At 35.9% G+C, this 17,638-nt stretch overlaps 1 long non-coding RNA gene across 1 annotated transcript in view; it reads left to right on the forward strand.

Moving 5' to 3' along the window:
• LOC140615364 (uncharacterized) overlaps positions 1-17,638 on the forward strand; it is a 50,873-nt gene that overhangs the window by 21,577 nt on the left and 11,658 nt on the right. The window lies entirely within an intron of this gene.

Consider the following 17,638-nt stretch of genomic DNA (forward strand, 5'->3'; position numbering starts at 1 on the left):
TAATAAAAACATTCCATTAACTCTTACTTTGTTGCAGAACTGTTAGCACTGTTTTGAGTGATTTCCCAAATTAAGGAAGAATTTGCGCAAAAACTCAGATGTATAAACTAACAGGCTATATGAAGTATAGAGCGGCCAATTCGATATCTTCAATAGGATGCTTACTGGGAAAATGAGAATCCAAAAGCAGTGATGAAAGTGAAATAGGCTCAGAGTAGAGATGAAAATGAAGTGCAGTCAGATTGCTAATAATTCCATGTGCTAGGTTAATAGCAACTCTGATTCCATTTCTATTCAATAAAAACATACGAATGTAGTCAATCAAGCCAACTAGAATTTCTTATAACTAGGGTTCTTAAAAAGTAAAACTGAATTGCATCCAGACTTCATTTCATGAAAAGCTCCAAATGGTGTGTTATAGCAGAATTACAGGGAGGTTAAATGACTTGGTCTAGGTAAAATTAGGCAAATAAGTATGAACTAAAACAAAGTGCAATTTTCAATTGCAATCTGGAACTGTTCCCACAACACTGGATGTACCAACCAGTTTTTTTAGTCCCCACAGACACACTAGCATAGAGTTAAAGAAATACAGACTTTAGCACCAAACAAAATTGTTCCTTTTTTCAGTTCGATGACTCAATAACTGTGTGACCACCAGCAAGTGGCTTTACTTTACAAAAAGTCTCTTTCTCATCTCTAACATGGGAACTGTACATCTCTCTTCTTCATAGGGTTATTTTGAAAAGTAAATGACAAAGTGTTTAGCATAATGCCAAAAATGCACACCTTTAGCCCTTACGTAGTAAGATAAATCTAATGGTAAAATATGAATTATCACTTGCTGTACTCAAGAAATCAGATGCAAATACTATTAAACTGGTTTGTTTGTTGATTCTAAAGAAACCATCTCTACAAGGTCCTTTGTTCCCCCCAGCTGAGAATGGCCACCCGTGGTTCTCAAGCCCCTTGATCAGAGGTTCGTTTGAAGTAATGAATCAGATATGCATGGATCAATTTCCAGAACCAAACAAAGGGGAAGAAATTGGTTACCACCATGTTGGTGTAAGCCTGCCAAGTGGCAGACCAGCAGCTGGACATACAGAACAAATAGCAAGACTGCTGACGTGTAAAGCAAGGAATGGCCAACAGCTGATGCACATTTACACTGTTGATTATTCCTTGGGCTCAAAGCCAAGAGTTAATCCCATGATGGAGAAACTACCTGTGGACCACAAATTTTGTTCCAGTAACAGGACAGGAAACAAGGAACTTACTCTGCTGGGATGGCCATCAGATCGTTGAACTTCAGCTTTGGTTTTTCCATCCCATCTGTGTTTTGGAACCTGGCAGAAAAATAAGGGAATAGAGCTTTTTAAAGATCTAGAAGAACTAGCTGGAGAAGAAGGAAACGTAATTAAGCTGTTGTGTAAGGATCTAAGCAAATAGTAATCAATCTTCAGGGAACCTTGAGGACAGAAACATTAGGCCTCTTATATGAGGACCAAAGGTTGGGCATCAAATATTTTATGATCCCAGCCAGATTTAAGAACTGAAGAGAGAGGAGAGAGAAAGGATGAAGAAAAGCAGCAGAGAAACATGAAGAGAAAGGAAGAGTCAGGCATATCATAAAATGATCCATTTATTCAACATATTTTTTAAGACCCACCATATATAAATCCCTTGATTAGGCTCTGGTGGCAGAGAGCCAATTCAAATCTACACCTTTGAGGAATTCAAACTCTTGAAGACAAGAAAGCTAGCAGAACAGAGACGTTCAGTACAAAATGATGTGGGATCAAGACTTAACTAGCAGTAACAGACAAGTGTTAGGAGTAATGACACATGAAACAAAAGAATAAAATGACTGGAGAATCTAAGCTACTCAGAGTTATTCAAGAAAAATAAGATTTTATAACTTGTGGATGATAATATGCAAGGTTTATGGATTTTTAGTAAATATTATGGCAGATTTTTCTTGCTTTTAGTTTATGAAACGATGTGTACTAAGGCAATAGATCAAAGTCAGAAGTTCTTTTTAAGTACAGTTTATTTTTAAATGTAAGCCTGAAATGCATCCAAATATCAATTATCAGATTTTCAAATGGCACCTTATTGTGACATTCCCACTGACATTACATCTGGTAACATCTATCACAGGGAAGAGCTAGCAATGATGCAGTTTTTTAATGCCTGTGCTTTTTATTTAAATTTGCCAACATATACTCTAACACCCAGTGCTCATCCCGTCAAGTGCCCCCCTCAGTGCCCATCACCCAGTCACCCCCACCTCCCACCCGCCTCCCCTTCCACAACCCTTTGTTTGTTTCCCAGAGTTAGGAGTTTCTCATGGTTTCTCTCCCTCTCTGATTTTTGCCCACTCAGTTTCACCTCCTTCCTTTATGGTCCCTTTCATTAGTTCTTATATTCCCCATATGAGTGAAACCGTGTGATGATTGTCCTTCTCCGACTGACTTACTTCACTCAGCATAATCCCCTCCAGTTCCACCCACGTCGAAGCAAATGGTGGGTATTTATCGTTTCTAACGGCTGAGGAATATTCCACTGTATACATAAACCACATCTTCTTTATCCATCATCTTTCGATGGACACCGAGGCTCCTTCCACAGTTTGGCTATTGTGGACATTGCTGCTAGAAACATCGGGGTGCAGGTCTCCCGGCGTTTCACTGCATCTGTATCTTTGGGTAAATCCCCAGCAGGGCAATTGCTGGGTCGTAGGGCAGGTCTATTTTTAACTCTTTGAGGAACCTCCACACGGTTTTCCAGAGTGGCTGCACCAGGTCACATTCCCACCAACAGTGCAAGAGGGTTCCCTTTTCTCCGCATCCTCTCCAACATTTGTGGTTTCCTGCCTTGTTAATTTTCCCCATTCTCACTGGGGTGAGGTGGGATCTCATTGTGGTTTTGATTTGTATTTCCCTGATGGCCAGTGATGTGGAGCATTTTCTCATGTGCTTGTTGGCCATATCTATGTCTTCTTTGGAGAAATGTCTGTTCATGTTTTCTGCCCTTTTCTTGACTGGACTGTTTGTTTTTTGGGTGTTGAGCTTGATATGTTCTTTATAAGGCCGCACTTTAGGGAGAGAAAAATACCTTGGCCTACTAGTTACTAACCTGTAGGTAATTTATGAATCAAGAATTGACTTATGCCTCGGTATCTATGACAGATGTAATCCCACAACTGAACCATAAGAAAAAGTCATTTCAAACTATTTCAATTTTAGAGCACTCATAGTAATCTTGCCGCTGGACTGACTTGGAGGGACCAGTGGTGCAAAAAGAGATAAGAACAATAGAAACAAGCTTCTGGAAGTAGAGTGGTTTTTGTTTTCTTCTGGCTCTGGGTTATCAGGAGTTATGTGTGTCTTATTTTGGCTTGAACTAAAATCATTAAGATCAGAAGTATTTATTTTGGCAAAGAGAAAAATCTATAAAAGTTTAGTTTTTTTTTTTTAACACAAGCTTAGATAACCCATTAGTTGTGTCATATTTACATATTTTGACCCACTATCAAGTGAATCAGTAGCACCTGACTTTACAGCGTGGGTCAGGCAAAGGTCAGTTTCAAAGGAGAATTTTATGGAAGAAAAAAAAAAGGTGGTAAGCCTGATAGGAATCAGAAATTTTTGAAGTTTAAATTTTAATACTGGTACAAATCACCTGACATAAAATGGAGAGAAAAGAGGGCTTAAGAATAAATGATAAATCCATGCAGGGAAAATAAATGCACTTTCCCCCAAAAAGTTGTGTTGCTTAATTGGAGGGTAGTTGGGAGTAATTTGCATCTGTCAGAGATACTGCTGTGGACATTAGAAAGCATCCTAAATTGTCCGAGGCATGCTCTGTACGGGAGATCTGAGAGTGTGAAATCACTCTGCGAAGAGCCCTAAGTGAATAGAGTGTTGCCAGATTAATGCCCCAAGTGATCTGAGAATTATTCAAGGGCTTCCTCAGTTGGTTTTTTCTTTGAAACTTGGAACTCTATTTCTGGTACACTGCAACCTAGTGGTTCAGAACCTAGGTTCTATCAGAATAAACCTGAATTAGAGGCTAAATCCTGGCCACTTCCTCAAATGAAAAGTGGTGACAATTAACAGTACCTATTTCATAGAGTGGTTGGGAATTTTCTATGAGCTAAAGTGGACAAATCACAATGTATGTCAGATACAAATCCCATCCATACAAGCTTTATATTTCTTCTTATTAACAGAAATAATGATATTTCAGCCCACTGGACTCCAGGTCATGTTTTGTTGCACAGCAATGGATATTTTAACAATACAAACCATGTAAGATTCTTATATTAAGTTGATAATAGGAAACTTGGTTTAGGACAAGAGTTCTGCTTTAATACCATAAAAGCAAAAGCAGTAACAGCTAATATTTCAGAACTTACAATTTCATATTTATTATTACACTTCATCTGTAGAAATATTCTACAGATAAAGAAATTGAAGTTCAGAAAGATGAAGTTAGCTATCCAAGGCCACACAGCAAATGCAGATAAGATAAACCCAGCATTCTAAATATAGGTAAAATATCCTTTATTTGCTAATTCTTTTAATAGCAATCATATCAGTTGACTCTTGTTCTGTAACAAATCACCCCAAAACCTAGAGGCTTAAGGAAACAAACATATGATGCTTTTTCTTGGGACTACGGAGTTGGATGGGATATTTTTTCTGGTCTTGGCAACTTTAACTTAAGGGCTAGACGGTTTTGGGTAGCCTCACTCACAGGTTTTCTGTGATTGGTGTAGGAGGTCTCAGCCAAGACGACTCCTCTCTGCCCATCATCCAGCATGCTAGTCTGGGCTTTTTCATAGGGTGGTTTCAGAGACCCAAAGAGCAGGAAGTGAGCAAACCACAATACAAGCATTTTTCATGCCTTCATTCATACCATATTTCCCACTGTTTCATTAGCTAAAACAGATCATACGGCCAAGTCTAGATCCCCTACATACAAATAGGTATGAATAAATTAAAATATTGGTAGTAAACTTGTCAATGGTATAATATTCCTTAACTCTGACTGGCAGGATTCTGGGGTTTGTTTTGTTTTGTTTTGTTTTTACTTTTCTTCATTTTCCAAATTTTCCAAAATGATAATTTATTTTTATAATAAAAGTCTTAATAATGAAATTAAATTATTAAATTATTTAATTAATTAAAAATAAATAAATTCTTATTCAGAAAACCACCATTTTCTGGAGAACACAAGTCCTTGTTGTGAGCTCATTTCTTTTTGAAGTGGGAATTAGACTTTGATCTAAACCACAACAGATGTTGTTATTAGTGTTTCTTAGGGATCTCTTTTGTCCTTCTCTCTTATTGCTCTACACACTCTTCCAGTGTGAGTACATGAATTCTTGTTCCTTTGACTGTGATTTACATGCTGATAACTCCCAAATCCATACACCCCAGCACAGTCTTCACACAAATGTTTCCAATTGAATTTCCAAATTCCTAGACTACATATCCCCTTGGAGGAGGACCATGACCCTCTCTTCCACCTTATCTATTCTGTGTCTCACTCACTCATCTTGTTATGCCTAAAGGCAGATTTCTTAGTTTGTTTGCCACCCCCACTGCCAGTTTTTCCATAGCTGTGAGCTCCGCTTTGCTACACAAGCTTTTGCATATGCAGTTTCTCTTCTTTGAAGCACCAAAAGTATCTTTCTCTCCCTTTAAAGGAAATTCATCTTCTTGATAAGCTTTTCAACATCCTCCAAAATAAGGAAAGTAGAATAATATTTGAGAGAATCTAAAGAATGTAGCACAGTACATTTCCTCTGTTGATTGTAGAAGGCATGATCTCTCAGAGAATTCCAGAAAACAAATATATCTGAATTCTTAAGCATTTTATCCTTCATGTTTTTAAAGGGGAGAACATAAATTACTTTATTGGCATTTACCTTTTATTCATTCGCGTTGAAGACAAGAGTAGACATTTTACAAATAATTTTGGAATTCTCTCTTAAATGAAGCTAAGTAACTCTAAAATTAAATTTATATATATGCATATATATAAAGTTTATAAATATATCTAGTCATATGGCCCTCCATATCTTAATAAAAATAACTTAAAGCAACAAATATGTTTAAAATAATACCAAGAAACCACAACCTTTTAAACCACTTATTATCATAGGGTTTATCTGGAACAGTTGCAAAGCACTGTGAATGCTTTTACTTAAGGAAAGCATTTTAGTAGGTTACTGTTTCATAAAACAGAAGAATTATGTGTTAGTAGAAACTTTTTCCCCCACAAAGACATTAGTAAATCAAACTGAGAATCCTGTCCAAAGTTTGCCTCTAGTGAATATTTCCATCTAATTATAATGTAATTAAACCCATGGGGTTTGGAGTAAGGGTAAACTTTGGGAGTTCTCAATCTCCCAAAGTCTCATTTTGTTTCATTTGCATAATGAAACAATTCCATCTATTTTATAAGGATATAGTGGGATTCAGTCCTTCACTCAAATAAAGTTTATTGAGTGCCTATAACAGGCATTATTAGTAACAAGATACACACAGGCTACTACACTAAGCTTACCATTGAACGGAGGACATTTTATTAGTGAATGTGATAAAGTACTTAGTTAGTATAGCACTTTGCACATAATAAACACTCAATAATTGTTAATCATTATTAGTGGTTTTTATTCCATCTCAGAAGTAATAGAACATGCCATCATTAGACTAAAGGAAAAATAGAGGAAGTTGTCAAATCAGTTGTATTCATAGAAGCACACACACACAAACACTTGCGTACACACAAATGTATACCAAAACTTCCAAATATACAAATGCACCTAGGTTTCTGCATCTCCACTCCAATTCTTTGTTTTAAAGGTATAAAGTCCAACACAATTTCTCTTAGTACAGAAAGCTTAGGATTCAAACTAATTTAATAAAGACTTTAAATGAAGTTGGAATTGTCAGTGACTCATAGGTCAGAAGTGGGTGGCAGGGACAGAAGAGAAGGCCTCAGGCAGAAAAGAGACTTTCAGTACCAGTTTCCCATTCAAAATGCTACGAGGTATTATTTCTTCTGTTATTTTAACCTATGGTTGATCATAAGTCACATTTTCCCACACTTCTATCCCCATGAAACTATCTGTTTAGAGAATTTCTAAAAAGAACACTTGTCAAGCACTCCCCAAACCCAATAAAATCAAAGATGAAGTAAAAGTTTAAGAGTCTTCAGCATAATCTACAGGATTCTTAAAGAATTGGTCCCTTCTTGATTTATCAAGAACTGTGTAATTTTATGAATTTAGCATTACATCCAAGATTTTATATTATTAAAGAATAGTCATTCTGCCTTAATTTTAAGACATTTGTTGACTGTCCTTAGAAATTTAGAAGTAAACAAAGCAAACAAGAAACATACTTTTAAATTTGCACAATATCAAATCAAAGTTTTTCATAGTTTCCTCTGCTTTTCTAAGTATTATATTCATGGATGTATAAATATATGAGCAAAAGTTCTCTGGGCTATAATTTCAATACAGAAGGGCTGGGTTGTCTTCTTTAACTGTTGTAAATTGTATGTTTTTAAAGAACACAAATTATCCCAATAATATATCTAAGCCTAATAACTTACATGAAAAGTCTAGAAAGTCTTAGCAATATAAACAATAGTAATAAAAAACAACATATAAACCTCATTTAATATTAATTCATTGAACAAAAGCCTCACTCATTTCCAAGCATTAAAAATCATAAATTAAAAACATAATTATGGAATAGTATGCTAGGCCAACCAACATAAGATGGTATAAAATGTAGACAGGAACAATTATGAAATATCTCTGCCACTCCTTTAATAAAGGCAAGGATAGAGAATTAAATATCCTTCTTATGGATAATACATCTATTTCACAGGAAATCATTAAAGATAAACGTTTAATAAACTAAACATTACCATCGTTATATTGGCAATTTGGTCATGCAGACAGGATATTACAGATATTTTGTAAATAAATAAAAAACAAGTATAAGTGTGGGTATGTTTAGTATAAATCCACTGTATGAAGTGATACCAATAACAGATATCATTCACTGATTAAGATTCAATGAGTAAGAAGGACAGTTTGTATATTAATTAAACAGCCAGGATGAATAGAGGGCATTATACGTGGCACTCAGTTGACTAGATCCTGTAGGTGACTCACTCCTAGGATATTTATTTTTCAATATATCCTGAGCACTTGCTAAATAACAGAAAGCTAAGCACTGAGTATATAGCAGGAAATACAACAAAGTCTTCGTGTACTATGGATATGGTAAGACTGATGAATAAATAGGAAATTGAAATTTAATGAGATTTATACCATAGTACAGGAAAGGTAGGATTACACAGGGAAAATGTAGGAGCTAGAAATCAGGAAAAGAAGTTGGTATATATTTGAAAAGTTCACACAGGAAATGTGAGAACACAATTTATCTGGAACAAAGGTTAAAAGTTAGTGTTTAAAGAGAAAATACTAACTCGGTAACGTGAGGTAAGCTTACCAGAATATTAATCTAAACCAGAAAGTATGGACTTGATATCACAGACAATTCAACTACGACAGTGACAGATTTAAAGTTTCATTTAATATTAGTGATGCATCATCATTGATGATTCAATGATTAAAAAAACAACAACAGTGGAATAGACAAGAAAAAAAACAATGTGATTTTAAGTCTGGGTGTTCAAACCCTGGGCTCTTCATTTTGGTGAACAAGAAGGAAAAAAAAAAAAAAAGATTGGATGGGGGAGAGAGAGAGAGAGAGAACTGAAAGGCAACTCTATGATCCGAGTTCAGGGACCTAGAAATGTGAGAGCTGCTATATACAATTTTATCTGGAAGGGAAGGACAATTTGGGGAGCAAGACTCTAAGTTCATCTAGTATGCATTGAACTTCCATGTTACCCACAATCCAGTTCAATCTATACTATTGCTGTCTGAGAATAAACACAGGAAACATTTAGGCAGGAGGCACGAGCTGAAGATGTCCTTTGGGAATTATCTGCATAGAGATCAGAAATGAAACCGTGAATATCCTGTAAAACAGCAAAGACTCAGAAGATTCAAGAAGAAGGTGCTATCAAACAGCTAAGTGCATCCAAGGAACATAAGAGAAAAGGTACTGTTACTGGTTACAGGGACAGAAGGTCCCTTGCATTTTTTTTCTTTTTAAATTTTATTTAAATTCAATAAATTAACATATAACATATTATCGGTTTCAGAGATAGAGTTCAGGGACTCATCAGTTGCATATAACACCCAGTGCTCATCACATCAAGTGCCCTCCTTAATGTTCATCACCCAGGTACCCCACCCCCCTACCCACCTTACCTCCAGAAACCCTCAGTTTGTCACCTGTAATCTTTTCATAGTACGTTCAAGAGTTCATGGGGTTAGAAGAAAGGGGAATCCTATTTCTCACAGTTGAAATGAGAGAGTAGATAAGAAGTGGAAGCAATGAAGAAGTCTCTTTCATCAAGATTTTGGTGCTAAATGGAAAAATTAAAAAATAGCTGTAAGTAATAGGGTTAAGGGAGATGGTTTTTGATGTTTAAATAATGGATATACTAGAGTATGTTTGGAAATAGCCTTTAAAGAAAATTAGTTGGGCATCAAAGATACAAAGGGGAATAAATTGTGATGACTATCCTCAAGCTACTCACACAATAACGGACTCTTCTCCAAAGAGCCTGGACAGAAATGTGAGAGTATATTAAGTTGAAGATCAAGGAATTTGAGAGAGTTTTTAGCGAAATTCAGTTTGTAACATAAGCAGCAATATTTTCTCTAAGAATGAGGGCAGAAAAATGGAAGACGGTTGACTGTTTCAAAGAGAAAAGAATAATAAGTGAGAGAATAGCTTTGTGACATTTGAGAGGTGGATAAAAAGGTTGATGTGATGACAGGGATGATCATGATGAAACTGCGTAGAACGAATCTATAATTGTCACAACTCTTGTGCATTTTCTTTCATAAGCAATCCATGGCCTGACAGCCAAAACAAAGCAAGCAGTGGGGATAATAGATGTATGAGGAATGATGTTTGGGAAATAAGCAGCATCTTTGAAGATTAAAAAGCAGATATAGTGACATAAAGTTAGATTACACATACAAATAACGCGTAGCAATGCTAGTCCTGTGATTTGCCTTAAAGACTAATGATACAGGAGGGCTAATAATACTGCTAATTGGCATCAATAATAAATATCAAAGATACGATTATGGTATAAATCTCAATGATTCATTTCTGGTAGGAACCTGCATGTGGTTTAATACAGAACTTGGGAAGTAATAAAAACGGCTCTAGGTTTAAGAGCTCTTCCTTATTCTTGTTAAATATCTGCCTTAGGTCACAGGGTAACTGTCTCTAGGGCTAAAAATGGATGACAATGACTAGCCAAGTATCAAAAGCCTGGAGCTGGCCTTGATACCATAACTTGGCTTTTGCCATAGGTCCTTCCGGAGAGAGGCCATGGACAGACTCCTCAGCGACAAGGTCAGGAGTAGGAGAGCTGTCATGCTAACAGGGTCTTCCAATACTGAAAAGCAGAATTGCTGTATTGGCTTTGTTTGCTTCACTCACAAGCTGCACACAAAGCTCAGGGAAGAAGGAACAAAGGATCTGGAGGGCGGAAGATAGAGTCACGTTCTTGGTAGATCTTAGACACGGATGGTGGCAAATAACAGAAGCACCAAAATAAGTTGAAAATACACGTCCTTGTTGGTGGAAGATAGCCAAGTGCACATTCATTCATGATCAAGAAATGAAAGGAGCTTGACGTGATAGGGACTGAGCGAGCGACCTGAAAAGTCACTATTGGATTTGTTTCTTTCTCTCTCAGAATCATTTCCTGTCTCTGTCTTGCTGCTGATCTCTTTTCGCTCCGGTCCTCTTTCTCTCTCTGCTGGCCAGCTTTCCCGTATTCTTGAATATGGTCAATTATGGGCACAGCACAGCTCCCCAGTTAACTAATTCACATTCTCTCTGTAGCTAGGAGAGATCTTCAAATTGATTTCCAGGGCTCGGGGCAGGGTGTTTCCTCAAGAACGGTCTGGGTGAAGAAAACATTTAGCATCTCCACTAGGACAGTCCAGAGCTTCACCAAGGGTGTGTATTCCAGACCATATCGAAACAAAGCAACGGACTCCAGGGTTTTAAGCGAAGACATTTGCTTAAAACAGCACCAATTAAAAGGTTTTCATATACACGGTGTTTTACGTTCAGCTGGAGATACTAGCGTAGGATATCAGACAACGTTGTCCTGCGTCTTTCTGAGTTTTGATAATGAAAATCATAACAAGCTGGGAATATATAAGCTTAAAGACTGAGCGCACAATCTTTCTTGAGATAGCTAATAACCTACTTCTCTGAGGATTCTAATTTTATATTTTCCATTCAAGTTTATCATTAAACATGGCAGGAAAACAAAAATCAAGTCTCTTTGAACTTTCAAATGCGGCAGGTTGAAGATATGGAAAACACTGGGTATGCTTCCAAAGAAGAAACGAACAGAATATAGCAACATATACTGTAAGCTTCTCCCTACATCAGGGCTTCATTATTTAGGGTTTTATTTATTTGTTTGAGAGAGAGAGAGTGTGCAGGGGGAGGAGCAGAGAGAGAGGGACAAGTAGACTGCATGCGGAGCACAGAGCCCTGTGCGGGGCTCGATCCCACCACCCTGAGATCATGACCTGAACTGAGATCAAGAGTCGGACGCTTAACCAACTGAGACACCCATGTGCCCCAGGGCTTCATTACTTTATTAACAATTTGCATCTACATTTTTAAGCTCCTACTAAATCAAACTTAGATACAGCTCTCTTCAAAGAGGGTATGACTTATTTCATAAAAGTCAACTGTACTGAGGAAAGCTCAAAACTGCCACCACCTCCTCCCCCTTTTCAATCTTGATCCAAGCAAGGAGCTTGTTTTAAATTGGATCCTCACACTTGAGTCAGATCTTTATAGGAACACAGCAAGACAGGAAACTTGTCCTGTGTGAATCATATCTTCACCAACTGTGTTAACCTGCAAAGATGGTGAAAAATGATTGAGTGCATCCTACTGAAACTACAGATCAAATCTCTTTAACAACTGATTTCAGAAATATATATTTTATGTCCTTTAAATATCCTTGCTTTGTATAGAACGTTGCTCCAAACAGGCAGCCCATTAACTATGGCAGGAAAACTTTATCATGTAAAAATTCGGTTTAAAATTTGTAATAAGTCTGGTACATCCCATAGTGTATGGACTGAATTGTATATTCCCAAAATTCATATGTCGAAGACCCAACCCTTTAATGTGACTGTATTTGGAGATGAGGCTTATTAGGATGAAATTAAGGTTAAAGAAAAAAAAGATAGGGTCTTAATTTGATAGGATTGGTGGCTTTATACGAAGAGGAGAGAGTGTGTTCCTTTTGTCCATATGCATGCACCCAGGCAAGGCCATTGGAACCCACCCTGAGCAGGTAGCCATCTGAAAGCCAGGAGGAGACTTCTCTCCAGAACCCAACTCTGCTGACACTCTGACGTTGAACTCAAGTTACTCCAAAATTTGCTGCTAATTGCCAAAGAAGAGACTTCTAAGCATAAAGGAAATTGTGAATTTGCAAATTCCATTATGGCCTTTAATTACTGTATCAATTGTAAACATGCGCTGCATTTGGGCAGTTTGTGGATACACTTATTTTCTTGCAGTTGTGAAATAAATGCTAAAATACAGCTCCAGAGATAATTATATCTTAAGCTGACACTTAAGAAAATAATTTTGATTCGTAAGAAAACCCAATAGCTCTTAAAATAACTGACTTATTCAAAGTGATTTTTGTATGGAATGATTAAACATGAAGATGAAGTCATCATTTTATTATTAATTTATATACTACAAAGATGCAATTAATGTTTGCGATTTTTAATTTACAAGTTCCAAATACCAGTAAAGCCTGCTGCTAATTTGGGTCTTTGCTTTAGCACTTCATTTGCCTCATTTTACGTAATGCCACCTAACTCAGAGGAGAATTTCTAAGTATTAATAGAGAAGATAATTTTAGAAATTTAATTAGTGACCTGTCCCACACTGATTGTTTGGCTTTGGATCATTGATTTACCACCCCCACCCCCCCAAAAAATTATCTCTAAAAATTGAGCCAAAATGAATAAAATAAATTACTTATTTATACTATTCCTATATACTTTTCTTAGAATAAGTAAGGTTTATCTCTTAATAAAAATGGACTTATGGAGATATCTATATGTATGGCTTTTAAATAGAGTGTTTCTTTTCAAGGCTGTATGATATTTCATTGAGGATTTTAATATTACCTCTGTGACAGACAGAAAACATGAAAAAATTTTCATTTTTTGGGATATAAGTGTTTTCATATTTCCATGAGGTAGAAACACTTTGGGTGGGTGACAACTCTATTTTTCATTCTTTTTGTTAAAAAGAAATTCATGGAGCCAGAATGTTAAAAAAAATTTACCCTATGGACATGTTAAGATAATGTAGATTATGGTGTTCACCCCAGACTTCCTTTGAAAAGATAAAAAAGAGAAATAATATAGTATATTTATCCTTTTATACATTCAGAAAAATATTTGTTGAGTACCTATGAAGTCTTAGAGCATATGCACTAGAAATTCGAGAGTCTACAATGATTAAAAATAGACTTGATTTCTATTTTTATAGAACCTATTGTCTAGTAGGAGACAATGATACTAAAAAAATAATCATATAAATCATATAAATCAACACAAAACTGCACATGTGGTAAATGCTCTGAAACAAAAATTATATATTACTGAGAGTACTTTGGGGAAACAGAAAAGCATTGAGATGTCTTGAAGTTGAAAAATTGGGTGGGGAAGCTCCTCAGAGCTGGAAAAACAAGAGGGACCTTGGTGAGATACCTTACATGTAGGTTTGTCCTAAAAGTAGTGAAAAAAAAGATTTTAAGTAAGTGGAGATAGAGGATGATGTAATTGAATTTGTGCTTTGAAAATACGTGTACTCTGAAGAATAGATTAATGGAAGAAAGTTTGGATACAGTCAGGCCAGTCAGAAAGCTATTCTGGAAGTCTAAAGAAATCTTATTACATGGACTGTGGTATTAATGATGATGAAGATAAGGAGAAATTAAAAGCCAACGGAATCCTACAGTGGATTGGCTGTAGAAACCATAAAAGCAGATGTTCTGCTATAAGAGACTGTAGAATCAGTGTTATGGTAGCTACAGAGAAAGAAGTACCTACTCAGGATATGGTATGGAAACCTCTCCAGCTTTGCTGCCAATGAGATGAGCACCCGACATGGGTAAACAATTCTTCAGTATCGATATTTCTAAACCTGCAAGGGCTCCAAATATCAATATCCTTTTGCTGGTTCATTACAATGCTGCTTTAGTGGTCTCCAGGACTTCCCCTGGTTTGTAATGTCCATTTGTAATTTTGTCTCTGAATTTTTATTTATGTCTACTTCTGTAGAAGCTATTTCACTGCCTGAGTGAAAATCATCCCTAATTTGAAGGACGTCACTTAGGACTTATTCATAAGGGGACTGACATTTCACCAGGGAAAGACAACCCTTGAATGCTGAAGATCTCTGGTTGCTAGGCAACCCAGAAAAGTAGTCTAGAAATTCTTAGAAAATAAATTGTGTATACTAGCCTTCTCAAGTGGTCATATATCCAAGCATGACCTAAAAGCCCTATATGTACATTTACAAGAAAATTCTATCTTAAATCTTTCTACATCACTTCCTAGTCAATACTGAGAAATTCTGATTTGAGGTATAAATCCACTCACAAGCATTAAGAGGATTACAAAGTGAGTTAAGTAACTTTTCTAATATTTGAATCAAGTTTGTAATGGATATTTTCTCCTTTTAATAGAATAATTGCTACTATCAGAATTTAAGGCATAATCTTAATTCTTACATCACCTACATAATCTATTTTTCCATACAGTCAAAACTAGGTCCTCAATCATTTTTGTATGAATGGCCTGAGCACAGAAACAGTCTATGAATTCACAGAGACAAATTCTCCCATTCATTTTGAAATTGCTCATCTTGACTTTTCCTCTCAAGACAAAGCATCTTACAAAATCAAAGGAAATAATAAAACTGTCAGATGTCAAATTGGCTTTCTTGTCAACCCACTCCCCAGTGTCCTTTCTCCTAGGTTTGATTTCTTCTAAGAAATTTTGAATTTTGAAACAGAAAAGCTAAATTCTCATTGCAAGATTTTCAACTTGTCAGTTTGTAGATATGTGTGTAAAATAGAGAAGTATATGCTTTATGAACATTTTTTTTCCATTTGTTAGTCTTAAAAGAATAAGGTGTAAGTGATCCTATCCCAGTTTTCTTAATCTGTGTCCTCATCTGAGAACACCCACCTCCTGACACTGCTGCTGACAATGTATCCCCCAGTTTGACAGTTTCATTATTTTATCCATTGTCTGTAGGTTGGGCAAATTCAAAATATTCTAATTTTAAACAGACCTCACCTTAAAAACTTTAAGAGAAAACACTATTTTGGAGTAAAGTTTTAAATCAAAGATCTTACACACGATGCAAAATCAAACAAAAGGCCAAACATATTGACACTGAAAGCCTAATATCGCCCCTTTTATATCAACTTTGGTCCCTTTTTTGAACTGTACATCATTTCTTTAGGCCTCTTGAAAATTTTCCTTTTTTTTTTTTTTTTTTTTTTTTTTTACTGGCACTTGATTTCTTGCATTTCTCTTTTTTGGTATTTAATCTTTGCTTGTTAAAACTGGAATACGTCTTAATAGCTTTCTATTAAAAGATAATATACAATCATTATACAAACATGAAATATAGAGGAAAATAGTGAAAAGAAGCCATCTATTCTTCCAGCACTCAAAGATAACTACCATCGACTTTTTCCTATAATTTCAGAATAACTAGGCCACGAAGACAATTAAGAAATTATTTCTTAATTGAAATGTTTGAAATCATTTCAAACATACTATCTTCTTTACAAAAACCAAAAGCCGAAATCCTCCAACCACACCCACACATTTTCAAAAACAAACAGTGACCTTGGCCAGGAGAATCAGAATTTTAAAAGTACTCATCACTCATTTTACCAATGAAGAAATGACTCCAAGATAATTAAATGACTTGCTATGGTAAAACAGCTTGCATTGGAGACAGCGCCCGTGTATAGTTCTTCCATCATTTTTCTATAATCACATAGTGTTTTCCATGGTGGACCAAAAGGTAGAATCATCTTAGCAAATTGTCTATAATATAAATTTCTGGATCCCACAATTATTCAGTGAATCAGAATTTCTAGTGAAGGACATACAACTTTTATTCAAAGATTGCAAAGCATTGCTGATGACCGGCAAGTTTTGCAAACCACTGGTGTAGGTCAACTCTTCCTTCTTTGATAACGCTCACATTATTCTTTGGCTTTCTCCTTTGTGCCCTGCACTCCATTTATAATCATTAAAGTAATGTGTTCAGCAACATGCTGAGTGCAAGGAGGTATGTAAAACGTTAGGAAATGAGGCTTATTCTTGAAGGTTGGGAAGCAAGAGATGGTGGGAAGAGGAAACAAAAATAAACACCTCCTAAACTAGTAATTATAATTTAAGTGCTATAATTCAGATGACACGTTATGCGAGTGTTGTGGGATGAATTGTGTCTTGCAGAAAGGTATTTCTAATTCCCTAATCCTTGTGAATGTGACTTTATTTGGGAATTGGGTCTTTGCAGATGTAATAGGGTAAAATGCGGTCATACTGGATTAGGGTGAACCAATCACTAGTAAATCCAAAGACTAGCATTCGTATTCCTATGTAAGGAATAAGAGAGAGTCACAGAGATCCAGACACACACGGATGGATGAAGGCCATCTAAAGACAGGCAAGGAGGGATTCTTTCCTAGAGCCTTCGGAGGGACCATGGCCTTGCCGATATCTTGATTTCAGGTTTCTAGCCTCCAGAACTAGAGAGAACATATTTCTGTTGTTTTAAACTACATGATTTATGGCAATTTGTTAAAATGGAAAACTACTACAAGGAGTCATTTAAGTAGCTTCATTTTTCAGGGAAAAAGAAACAGATTGGAATAGTAAAATTTATAAACTTTAGATAAATTGAAATCTTTTACATTTTCTGATTGCTATGGACAAGTCCTCTGGGAAAAATAATTATATTAAGGCTGTGTTTATCTTTGTTTTTCACAAATACGAAATAAATAAAACACAGAGGTATAAATCTTTGCAATAAAACATATTTTAAAATCTAGTAAATGCATACAAAATACTTGAAAAACAAAGATTTCTTTTCTTACTATATACAGTAAAAGATCTTAATAATTTCAATTCTTAGTGAGATAGATACTGTACTCAATTATGTCATAGTAATTTCTCTGTCCCACAGAGTTCCTCATCTTTGGGGAATATTTAAACAACCTCTAAGATTTAATAACAATAAAAGACTATATGGTCTGCATTGTGCTGGCCAAAATCCTATAGCTACTGTTAAGACCAGGAGACAGCAGAGTCTAGCACAGGAAAAATGTAAAAAGAATGGTACTAATTACAAAAATG

The sequence above is a fragment of the Canis lupus genome, chromosome 23 (assembly GCF_048164855.1).
Source record: "Canis lupus baileyi chromosome 23, mCanLup2.hap1, whole genome shotgun sequence".
Taxonomy (NCBI): domain Eukaryota; kingdom Metazoa; phylum Chordata; class Mammalia; order Carnivora; family Canidae; genus Canis; species Canis lupus.